This window comes from Rhipicephalus sanguineus, chromosome 11, assembly GCF_013339695.2.
Source record: "Rhipicephalus sanguineus isolate Rsan-2018 chromosome 11, BIME_Rsan_1.4, whole genome shotgun sequence".
Lineage (NCBI taxonomy): Eukaryota > Metazoa > Arthropoda > Arachnida > Ixodida > Ixodidae > Rhipicephalus > Rhipicephalus sanguineus.
Genome location: NC_051186.1, coordinates 141,787,370 through 141,800,070, shown reverse-complemented (window position 1 = coordinate 141,800,070; position 12,701 = coordinate 141,787,370).

Genomic DNA, 12,701 nt, shown 5'->3' with positions numbered 1-12,701 from the left:
GCCGAGGAGTCGCTGAGTGCAGTCGCATGGAGAGGGCTGCTTGCAGATGCTCAGCAGCGCCTCAAGGTTTAGCAGCAGCAGTGTGACAAGTTCGAGGGCAATTGCTGGAGCGGGACGCTCAACTGGCAAACATGCGGCGCAGCCACGAAGACGAGCTCCAGCGGCAGCGGGCACTCTTGGACTCCCAGCTGGACGAGCTACGGTTGCAGGCGGCTGATCTCTTTGCGCAATCTCACCCAGGCCCAGCAGGACTGCGACTGAGAGGCCAGTCGAGCGCAGACATTAATTGTAGAACTGAACCAGAAGAAGGCAGAGTGCAAGAAGAACCAGAAGCAGATTCAGGGGCTCGAGAGGGCCAGAAGACTTTGTTGGCAAAGGTCTCCGAGCTAGAGAAGCAGCTCAGTCTGGCCTCGTACTCTGAGACAATCCTCAAGCACGGTCTGAAGACGAGTGAAGCTGAACTAGAGACAATGCAGGAAGAGCTTGCTAAGCTGAATGAGGTGCTGGCCTCGGCTGAGAAGGAGAACAAGCGGCTGACGGAGGAGCTTGAGGCGAGGCAGCAGCAAAATGGAAATGGAAACAACTTTATTGAAAGTCCGGCGATGTTTATAACCCGGGCTCAGGTCTCCCATGAGGGGACTTCAAGGCCTTGCCTCAACGCCGCCTCGCAAGACCGCTGGACTGCCGATTCTTGTGTCTTGAAGTTGGAGCTGCGCAGGGCGGCTGCCCGCGAATAAACAATCCACGCTGGAAGAGATTACGCAGCTGCAGGAATCCCTGGTGAGGGTCGCAGGACAGGTGGACCCGTTCGAGGAGGAAGCTGTCGCTCACGTGAGCAATTGTACCAGCGTGTCTGACCCACAGCGCAGCGTCAGAGAGGGTGAAGTGAGCGCCGGAGGCATATGCAGTCGGAGCTTCGTTGGGGACGTCACACTTCCGTGGCTGCTGAGGTCACCGGCGTTCAACGACTCCTACCTGGAGGAGTGGCCGCCACCCGCACGTGAATGGTCTGGAGGGCTACAACGGCAACAACATACAACGACAACGGCTTATGACTCGCTGGGACCGGTGCTTTCCGTCATGCTCTCGTTGACCATTATCGTCAACCTGGGCGAGTTGCTGCGCCTCCGTCTTCGGGCGGCGGCAGAGTTGCCTCCGCTGCGCGCGTCAGCAGTTCCCGCGTCCGGCAGCCCATGAGGTCCCACAGAGAGTTGTGGGCGGACAGCGGCGGCATGTGGTCGCGTGGGCCACGCGCACTCCGCCGTGGCCAAGGATAGCCAGGACACATGCGCGGGCTACCGTTGTAAATGCGCCCGCGTACTTGTCGTTCACTTTTTTCCGAGGGGAGGGGGCAGTATGGGGGCGCTCGGCGGCTGTGAGCGCGCAGAAGACAACGACGATCACGTGTGCGCTCGTGTCACGCGGCAGCTGCTGGCAGCTTGCAGTAGCGGCCGATGCTCGATGCAGTAAAGATGTGTCCCTTTGTGTCTCGGCCTCATTTCTAAAGGGTTCAGGGCTAACCGCAGCCGCAAAACCCTACACTAGCTAAAGCCTAGCAACGACCTAGAAGCAACCTACTAACAACCCTCATCATGTAGCTAAATCCTAGAAACAACCTAGGAGCACCAGATTAGTCTTCAGAATCGTCCAGTTTTGCTTTTTCAAGGCCTGCATGGCTTCTGTCACGATCTGCCCCGGGATGGCGGACGAGGGTGGGGGCCGAGGCACGCGCGTTTAGGAAGGACGACCCAACAGCATGATGGCGGTCACAGCTACTGACCGAGATCACTTAACAAAACACGTTGCGGGGCTCGTTGGTGATGCATTCTTGTTTAAAAAAAAGTCGTCAGATCCCACGCAGTGTGGGAATCGATGTAATTGCGAAGCAGCCAGCAAGAGCTGCATACATCGTCTTGTCTGTTATTGAGGAAAATGCGTGCCACTCATGTTATTTATCTTCGTTACACAGTAACGTCGCGCAATACCAAAGTCGAGGTAGACAAATCTAGCGAAACGGCCGCTAGCGCACCATGAGCGTTGCACGTAAGTCATGCTGTACTTGACATGCGTGTCATGATTTTCATGTTAACTCGTGTTGTTTATGTGCGTCACACAGTCACGTCGCGCAATAGTTTTGGGATAGATCAAGCTAGCGAAACGGCCACCGGCGCACCATGAGCGTGGCACGTAAGTCGTGCTGTACATGACATGCTTGTAATGATTTTCATGTTAAGTCGTGTTATTTATGTTGGTAACACAGTCGCATCGCGCAATACCGATTTCGGGGTAGATCAAGCTAGTGAAACGGCCGCCAGAGCACCATGAGCGCGGCACGTGTCATGCTGTACATGACATGCTTGTCATGATTTTTATGTTAAGTCGTGTTCATTATGTTCGTCACACCGTCACATCGCGCAATACCGACTTCGGGGTAGATCAAGCTAGCGAAACGGCCGCCAGAACACCATGAGCGCGGCACGTAAGTCATGCTGTACATGACATGCTTGTCATGATTTTCATGTCAAGTCAGGTTATTTATGTTCGTCACACAGTCACGTCGCGCGATACCAATTCCGGGGTAGATCAAGCTATTGAAACGGCTGTCAGCGCACCATGAGCGTGGCACGTAAGTCAGCTGTATATGACATGCATGTCATGGTTTTCATGTTAACTCGTGCTATTTATATTCGTCATACAGTCCTATCGCAAGATACCAATTTTGGTATATATCAATCTAGCGAAACGGCCGCCAGCGCACCATGAGCGTGGAACGTAAGTCATGCTATACATGACATGCGTGTCATGATTTTCATGTTAACTCATGTTATTTATGTTCTTTACACAGTAACGTCGCGCAGTAGCAACGTTGATATATATCAAGCTAGCGAAACGGCCGCGAGCGCACCATGAGCGTGGGCATGTATATCATGCTGTACATGACATGCGTGTCATGATTTGCACGTTAGGACCTGTGAGTTATGTTCGTCATACACTCTTCTCACGCCGTATCAATTTGGTATGTATCAAATTAACGAAACGGCCGTAAGAGCACCAAGACTGTGGCATGTATATCAGGTCGTTCATGACATGCATGTCATGATTTTTAGGGGCGAAGCTCCTTATAGCGGCACCCGTTCGTCCCTCGTAGCGTAGTATGCAACCAGTCTTACGCTTTGACCTGCAAGGTGGTGCCGGTGGGAGATTTTTCCTGTGCGTTGTTGAACAATAAAAAATTCGCAGCGTTAGCTAAAAGCCGACTTCTTCTGTCTCTCATTCCCATTAGCAGCCATTCTTTACCTCCAAGGTAGTGCCTGGTGAGATTTCTCCTGTGCGTGATTAAAGAATAAAAATTTTGTTCAAAACGCCGTTGATTGATGAAATAAACCAACAAAAGACGCCAGATATTTTGTAAAAGCAAAACGAAAGAACGCCAGATGTTTCTAAAGCAAAACGAAAAGACGCCAGCTGCTTAACGAAAGACGCCAGATGTTTTCTAAGCAATGGTTTTCTAAACAATGAAAATTCACAGCGTACATGTAAAATTAAAGTGCGCTGCAAGTCGTCATAACTCATCGAACCTTTAGTATAAACGCGCCCGATCTCACGTCGGTGATGATGTACCGGGCAGAATTCACGGAGATTCACGGTTTACCGATGAACCTCCGCAGCTTTGCCCACTCATCACCATTCACTCCGTGGATATGCTGTGATTTTTAAAGATGTTAGTCCGAGTGGTGTATGGGAGCTGGTTATCCATATGACGATGCCTAGATGCGCGAGGAGAAAATGGTTGTTGTATTTATGGGCAGGAATATTCAGCTTACCATTATAAATGGAACACAAAAATTTCAGCCGTGCGATTCTGCGGCGATCTTCAAGCACAGTGATGTTGTGTTCTTTCATTGTTTTGTGGGAGAATCAGTTGATTTGAACTTCGAAAAAATAAAGCGTACAGTGCGTCTTTGAACCATTTCAAGTTTTTGAATATCTTTTTTGTAGAAAGGGTCCCGAACCACTGATGCATATTGAAGTTTAGGTAAAATATACGCTTTGTACGCGAGCATTTTTAATTTCGGTGGGGCTTTTTTTTTCAATTTGTGTCTCAGAAAACCAAGGTTACGAGAAGCTGATGCGCAGACATTTATTATATGTGCGGACCAAGAAAGTGTGTTTGTAATGGTTACTTCAAGGTATTTATATTCATTTACTTCACGTACTGGTGTTCCTTGGACGTGGTAGGTAAACGTGAATGGCTGTTTTTACAGCGAAAGCTGTTATGAGATCATTTCAGCGGCCATTTTTGGCGCCGTAGTTGTCCGCCGCCGGCGCCGCTGCCGCCGCCGCCGGTGTCCGTAACCACTATCGCTCGAAATAAGAAAAACAACGAAATAAGAAAAAAAATTCTAGAATGGAACGAGGTTCGAACCTGGGCCCTCTGCGTGGAGCCCTGTATTCAACCTCTGAGCCACGCTGGTGCTTGAAACTGCTTTGCTAAAGGTCCTATACAGGCTTCATGTCGGGAAGGAACCACATTAACATATGCGATGTAGCGTGGTAGAAAAGTAAAATAAGCACCAAGCGTCGCACAACGCGAATTCTGTAACCAGGCATCACACAATACGAATTGCGCAACGAGTATGTTGTTGAATGCTTCCAACCCATTGCAAAGGGCACCACCATAATTCTTCATCGTCATCACGCACAGCATCAACAAAGTGCGCAGAATACCTTACATGCGTTTAGTAGGTACCACGGCTATCCGTAGAATGACGAAAAATGGCATAGTGCCTGCTTCCCTACGTCTCAAAAATTACAATCATTTATAGCGTAGTGGGTTCCTCGCAAGTGCACTTGTATTGGTTGCCAAGGAAGCCCATAAGCGCATGATCCATTTCCTCGGGGTCTCAGTAAAGTTCTTCGCCCCCCCCCCTTCTCTCTCCCACGTCAACGTATGTTATACAGCATGGAGGGAGAGGGAAATAGCGACCGGGCGTCACCCAATGCAAATTGCATAACCGTTTGAAGCTTCCAACCCATTAAAAAGGGCTGAGCCATAATTCTTCATCGTCATCAGTCGTCGCGTCAAGGAAGTGCACATAATGCCTTACAGACGTGTAGCTGGTGCCTCGCTTCTCCGCAGAATGGCGAATATTCGATTAGTAGGTGCTTCCCAACTTCACAAAAATTGTGATTTATGGCGTAGTGGGTACCTTGCAAGTGTACTTGTATTAGTAGCCCCAAGAGAGCTTACAACGGGCTCTAGAAACGCCGCTCTTCCAGCTTTTGCTGTGACTGTGCTGCGGTTTCTGTGCAGGCCTGGCATTTTTTTTCTTGTCACACGTAGGATAACCGTTTTGTCAGGGTTTAATGTCATTGACCACCGTGTACACCACTCACTAACACGTGTTAATGCAAGGCTTACATTGACCTGATCTTGTTGGCATGTGACTTTTTTATATAGAACGAAGTCGTGAGCGAACAATCGCATATTAATGTTACACTCAACCGTGTCAGCTTATCATTGATGTATGTAAGAAAAAGAATAGGCCCTAAAACACTTCCCTGTGGAACACCTGATAATACCGGTAATGTGTTAGAAATATGTCCCCCCGCGTAAACGTAGTGAACGCGATTTGAAAGATTAGCATCTATCCGATTTATGACGAAAGATGGAACATTCAGGTTTCGGAGCTTTAAGAGAAGTTTGCCTTAGGGAACGCGGTCGAATGCCGTGCTAAAGTCTAAAAAAATTAATCAACCTGGCCTGAAGAATCAAGTATTTGTGCGACGTCATGAACTGTTTCAACTAGCTGTGTACACGTTGATAATTGTTTCCGAAAGCCATGCTGGGGTTGGAAACAACAGGTTACTATTTTCAAGAAAACTGGTAATAAAGTGAGCAATGATGTGTTCAAGTACCTTGCAGCATGTAGACGTTAGGGAAATTGGGCGGTAGTTTTCCTTCAGCAGGCGATCACCTTTTTTATTCACAGCTACAAACCTTGCGAGACGCCAGTCATCTGGTAATGTGGCCGTTTTGAGTGATTCAGAGAAAATAGTGGTTAAAATATGCGATATTGGTTCAGCGTATCGACGCAAGAAAGAATTCGGGATGCGGTCAGGGCCACCAGAGGATTTTTATTTTACGCCAAGTAACAATGACAGCACACCGCAAGCTTATAAAATCCGAATCAGGCAAGGATGGAACAAGTTAGAGATCTGCGGTATCTTTTGAAGAAAACACGGAATGAAGATAATCATTCATTATGTTGGAAATTTCTGTTAAGTTGGTAACTACTAATCATTCTTCCTTAATTTTTCTTAAGTTGGAGCCTTATTTCCCAAGTATTGCCAAATTTTTCTGGATTATTCTTTAAGATACTCGGTAAGGTCGATGAAAAATATCTATCTCGGGATGCTGTTAGCGCGCAAGGAAGTTCAGTTTGAAGTCGTTGAATGCCGTCGGGATTTCTGTTTGATTTCTTTTTGGCGCGCTTTAGTTTTCGCTTAATGTGTAGAATGTCGCGGGTTATCCAGGGATTAGTCCTCCTTCTTTTATCGTGGCGGCCAGGAACGAAAGATTCTAAACAGCGCAGTACAACATGCTAAAGGATAGCCGCAAAGAAATGACATCATTGTGGGGTTCATGGTCTAGTAGCTGCCATAATACATCAAGAATAGACTGATCATCAGCCTTCGCCATATCTTTTACCGTTTTCGTAACTGTTTTGGGGTGTTGCGCACTCTCACCAAGTTTAAAAGTCACCAGTATTAGCTTGTGGTCTGATATACTCTCTTCAATGGCTACGTCGTACGAGGGAACATCTCTGTTAAGAAATATAAGATCTAATATCGAACCATGATTCCCAATTATCCGCGTGTTTTCAAGTTCACTTGTTGCAAGTCGCAAGAAAGCATAATGTCATACAGAGGGCTATCAATTAGCTTGGCAGTCAACTTTTGCGACCACTTAGTGGAGGGCAAGTTGAAATCCCTAGCCAATAAAATATGAGGACACTTTAACGACGACATGTGATCGCGTAGCAGTGATAAGAACTCAGGAGGAGAAGACGGGGGCCGATAAACAGCACATAGAACAAACATGTGGCCCCAGCAGTTTACCTTTAGAAAAAGGCTTTCGGGGTCGTCTATCTGCGCAAGTGCGCTGTTGGCAAAACTGTTTTTTCAGTATTACCGCCACGTCTGCACCCCTACTTGTGCGATCGCGTCGAAAAATATCATGCGACGGAGGAATTACATTCACATCACTGATATCACAATGTAACCATGTTTCAGACACCATCGTTACATGCGGATCATATTTGAAGATCAAGACGCACGTTCCGTGTCCCCAGCAGAAGTGGCCCCATTTATTTACAACACACTCTTTTCTCCTACAGCCAAGAGGGCGCCTCATATCCGTCTTGGCACTAGCGCCCTCTACATTTTCAGCGCATGTTTCTGTCTCTGGAGTTTGGACATTCGTGTCGTTCTGTGACTGTGTGTGGTTTAACTCGAACCTCTCTGCGCTGAGAATGAACGTAGAAACAACCTAGCATCACCTAGTATGGGGGCGCTCGGCAGCTATGAGCGCGTAGAAGACAACGACGATCGCATGTGCGCTCGTGTCACGCGGCAGGTGGCAATAGTGGCCGAGGCTGGATGCAGTAAATAGTGTCCCTTTGTGCCTCGGCCTCGTTTCTAAAGGGTTCGGGGCTAACCGCAGCCGCAAAACCCTACATCTGGCGGCCAACGGGAAGGAGCCCGACCCGAGATGTTCCGCTCGATCATCGCACGGCGGATTCCACCGGCTCCTGACTTCGGCCCCCCTGGACGGCGATATCGCGTTCTAGGAGCTGTGGGTGCTGATACGCGCTTTCCTGGATTCTAGCCGCCTACGGGGCCTACGACCTGGTCCTCTTACATCAGCCGGCCGAGACCCTCATGCGCCTCTGCCTTTCCGGGACAATGAGCCCCGACGAGCAGCGGCGTATTATCATCGCCTTGAGCACCTCGGTGCTTACCTCGGCGTCCCGCTGCCCGCGCAGGCCATGGAGGGCGTGGCGCGCTCGTGCGGCGAGGCACCTAAGGCTGACGACGAAAGGGGCGACGACGCGTGCGCTGACGAGGTCGGCGTCGAAGCTCGTGCGGCGGGCCGGCACCGCGGGACGACAAGCGACCGCGTTGGCGACGCATCGTCCGCCAACGACGGTGCAGAGCCCAGGAACAGTGAGGCGAACACGGCGTTAGACGACGCGATTTCTGGCGACACGGCCGCTGACTGCGACGACCTTGAAGCAGGGGTCAGAAAGTCCCGTGATGACGATGCGGCGGCCGTGAACAAAAAGACGACGAGGAATAAGAGGAGGAACCGGAATATAACGGAACACGGGGGCACGAGACTAACACCGGGCGTATCGGAGTCCGGCACCGAGGTGGTCCGCGCTCGTGACCTTGAGAGGGACAAGGCTGTCCTTGAAGCTGTAGTGGATCGTCTCAAGCAGGACACATTGCAGCATGCTACCCGCATCAGCCAGCTGGAACGTGAGTTGGAAAACTTGACTGATGGACATGATGGTCTTAAGCACGAGCACGACGTTTACAAAGCCAACGCAACCACCATGATTAACGAAGAGGACCGCCACGTTGCTGACTTGAAAGACAAGGTCTGTACTCTGGAGAAACAGCTCGAACAGCAGCTGGACGAGTCGCGGCAACATTTCTTCGAGGCCAAGACATCCTGGAGTGACACAATCGGCACCCTTGTAGCTCAGATCTTCAACCTGAACCGAAAGGTGGCCGAGGAGTCGCTTGAGTGCAGTCGCATGGAGAGGCTGCTTGCAGATGCTCAGCAGCGCCTCAAGGTTTAGCAGCAGCAGTGTGACAAGTTCGAGGGGCAATTGCTGGAGCGGGACGCTCAACTGGCAAACATGCGGCGCAGCCACGAAGACGAGCTCCAGCGGCAGCGGGCACTCTTGGACTCCCAGCTGGACGAGCTACGGTTGCAGGCGGCTGATCTCTTTGCGCAACTCACCCAGGCCCAGCAGGACTGCGACTGAGAGGCCAGTCGAGCGCAGACATTAATTGTAGAACTGAACCAGAAGAAGGCAGAGTGCAAGAAGAACCAGAAGCAGATTCAGGGGCTCGAGGAGGGCCAGAAGACTTTGTTGGCAAAGGTCTCCGAGCTAGAGAAGCAGCTCAGTCTGGCCTCGTACTCTGAGACAATCCTCAAGCACGGTCTGAAGACGAGTGAAGCTGAACTAGAGACAATGCAGGAAGAGCTTGCTAAGCTGAATGAGGTGCTGGCCTCGGCTGAGAAGGAGAACAAGCGGCTGACGGAGGAGCTTGAGGCGAGGCAGCAGCAAAATGGAAATGGAAACAACTTTATTGAAAGTCCGGCGATGTTTAATAACCCGGGCTCAGGTCTCCATGAGGGGACTTCAAGGCCTTGCCTCAACGCCGCCTCGCAAGACCGCTGGACTGCCGATTCTTGTGTCTTGAAGTTGGAGCTGCGCAGGGCGGCTGCCCGCGAATAAACAATCCACGCTGGAAGAGATTACGCAGCTGCAGGAATCCCTGGTGAGGGTCGCAGGACAGGTGGACCCGTTCGAGGAGGAAGCTGTCGCTCACGTGAGCAATTGTACCAGCGTGTCTGACCCACAGCGCAGCGTCAGAGAGGGTGAAGTGAGCGCCGGAGGCATATGCAGTCGGAGCTTCGTTGGGGACGTCACACTTCCGTGGCTGCTGAGGTCACCGGCGTTCACGACTCCTACCTGGAGAGTGGCCGCCACCCGCACGTGAATGGTCTGGAGGGCTACAACGGCAACAACATACAACGACAACGGCTTATGACTCGCTGGGACCGGTGCTTTCCGTCATGCTCTCGTTGACCATTATCGTCAACCTGGGCGAGTTGCTGCGCCTCCGTCTTCGGGCGGCGGCAGAGTTGCCTCCGCTGCGCGCGTCAGCAGTTCCCGCGTCCGGCAGCCCATGAGGTCCCACAGAGAGTTGTGGGCGGACAGCGGCGGCATGTGGTCGCGTGGGCCACGCGCACTCCGCCGTGGCCAAGGATAGCCAGGACACATGCGCGGGCTACCGTGTAAATGCGCCCGCGTACTTGTCGTTCACTTTTTTCCGAGGGGAGGGGGCAGTATGGGGGCGCTCGGCGGCTGTGAGCGCGCAGAAGACAACGACGATCACGTGTGCGCTCGTGTCACGCGGCAGCTGCTGGCAGCTTGCAGTAGCGGCCGATGCTCGATGCAGTAAAGATGTGTCCCTTTGTGTCTCGGCCTCATTTCTAAAGGGTTCAGGGCTAACCGCAGCCGCAAAACCCTACACTAGCTAAAGCCTAGCAACGACCTAGAAGCAACCTACTAACAACCCTCATCATGTAGCTAAATCCTAGAAACAACTAGGAGCAACCAGATTAGTCTTCAGAATCGTCCAGTTTGCTGTTTCAAGGCCTGCATGGCTTCTGTCACGATCTGCCCCGGGATGGCGGACGAGGGTGGGGGCGAGGCACGCGCGTTTAGGAAGGACGACCCAACAGCATGATGGCGGTCACAGCTACTGACCGAGATCACTTAACAAAACACGTTGCGGGGCTCGTTGGTGAGCATTCTTGTTTTAAAAAAAGTCGTCAGATCCCACGCAGTGTGGGAATCGATGTAATGCGAAGCAGCCAGCAAAGAGCTGCATACATCGTCTTGTCTGTTATTGAGGAAAATGCGTGCCACTCATGTTATTTATCTTCGTTACACAGTAACGTCGCGCAATACCAAAGTCGAGGTAGACAAATCTAGCGAAACGGCCGCTAGCGCACCATGAGCGTTGCACGTAAGTCATGCTGTACTTGACATGCGTGTCATGATTTTCATGTTAACTCGTGTTGTTTATGTGCGTCACACAGTCACGTCGCGCAATAGTTTTGGGCTAGATCAAGCTAGCGAAACGGCCACCGGCCGCACCATGAGCGTGGCAGTAAGTCGTGCTGTACATGACATGCTTGTAATGATTTTCATGTTAAGTCGTGTTATTTATGTTGGTACCACAGTCGCATCGCGCAATACCGATTTCGGGGTAGATCAAGCTAGTGAAACGGCCGCCAGAGCACCATGAGCGCGGCACGTGTCATGCTGTACATGACATGCTTGTCATGATTTTATGTTAAGTCGTGTTCATTATGTTCGTCACACCGTCACATCGCGCAATACCGACTTCGGGGTAGATCAAGCTAGCGAAACGGCCGCCAGAACACCATGAGCGCGGCACGTAAGTCATGCTGTACATGACATGCTTGTCATGATTTTCATGTCAAGTCAGGTTATTTATGTTCGTCACACAGTCACGTCGCGCGATACCAATTCCGGGGTAGATCAAGCTATTGAAACGGCTGTCAGCGCACCATGAGCGTGGCACGTAAGTCATTGCTGTATATGACATGCATGTCATGGTTTTCATGTTAACTCGTGCTATTTATATCGTCATACAGTCCTATCGCAAGATACCAATTTTGGTATATATCAATCTAGCGAAAACGGCCGCCAGCGCACCATGAGCGTGGAACGTAAGTCATGCTATACATGACATTGCGTGTCATGATGTTTCATGTTAACTCATGTTATTTATGTTTCTTTACCAGTAACGTCGCGCAGTAGCACGTTTGATATATTCAAGCTAGCGAAACGGCCGCGAGCGCACCATGAGCGTGGCATGTATATCATGCTGTACATGACATGCGTGTCATGATTGCACGTTAGGACCTGTGAGTTATGTTCGTCATACACTCTTCTCACGCCGTATCAATTTGGGTATGTATCAAATTAACGAACGGCCGTAAGAGCACCACGACGTGGCATGTATATCAGGTCGTTCATGACATGCATGTCATGATTTTTTAGGGGCGAAGCTTCCTATAGCGGCACCCGTTCGTCCCTCGAGCGTAGTATGCAACCAGTCTTACGCTTTGACCTGCACGGTGGTGCCGGTGGGAGATTTTTCCTGTGCGTGTTTGAACAATAAAAAATTCGCCAGCGTTAGCTAAAAGCCGACTTCTTCTGTCTCTCATTCCATTAGCAGCCATTCTTACTCCAAGGTAGTGCCTGGTGAGATTTCTCCTGTGCGTGATTAAAGAATAAAAATTTTGTTCAAAACGCCGTTGATTGATGAAATAAACCAACAAAAGACGCCAGATATTTTGTAAAAGCAAAACGAAAGAACGCCAGATGTTTCTAAAGCAAAACGAAAAGACGCCAGCTGCTTAACGAAAGACGCCAGATGTTTTCTAAGCAATGGTTTTCTAAACAATGAAAATTCACAGCGTACATGTAAAATTAAAGTGCGCTGCAAGTCGTCATAACTCATCGAACCTTTAGTATAAACGCGCCCGATCTCACGTCGGTGATGATGTACTGGGCAGAATTCACGGAAGATTCACGGTTTACCGATGAACCCCGCAGCTTCGCCCACTCATCATCATTCACTCCGTGGATATGCTGTGATTTTATGTTATGACTCGTCATTCATGTTCGTCATACAGTCATGTTATGTTTGGTGTACATTCGATTAACGAAACGAGCAGGAGAGCACAAAGTCGTAGGCGGCGATAGATAGATAGATAGATAGATAGATAGATAGATAGATAGATAGATAGATCCTCCCGCGTCTAACTAGATGTTCATGTGACACACCGTAGCCTCGCG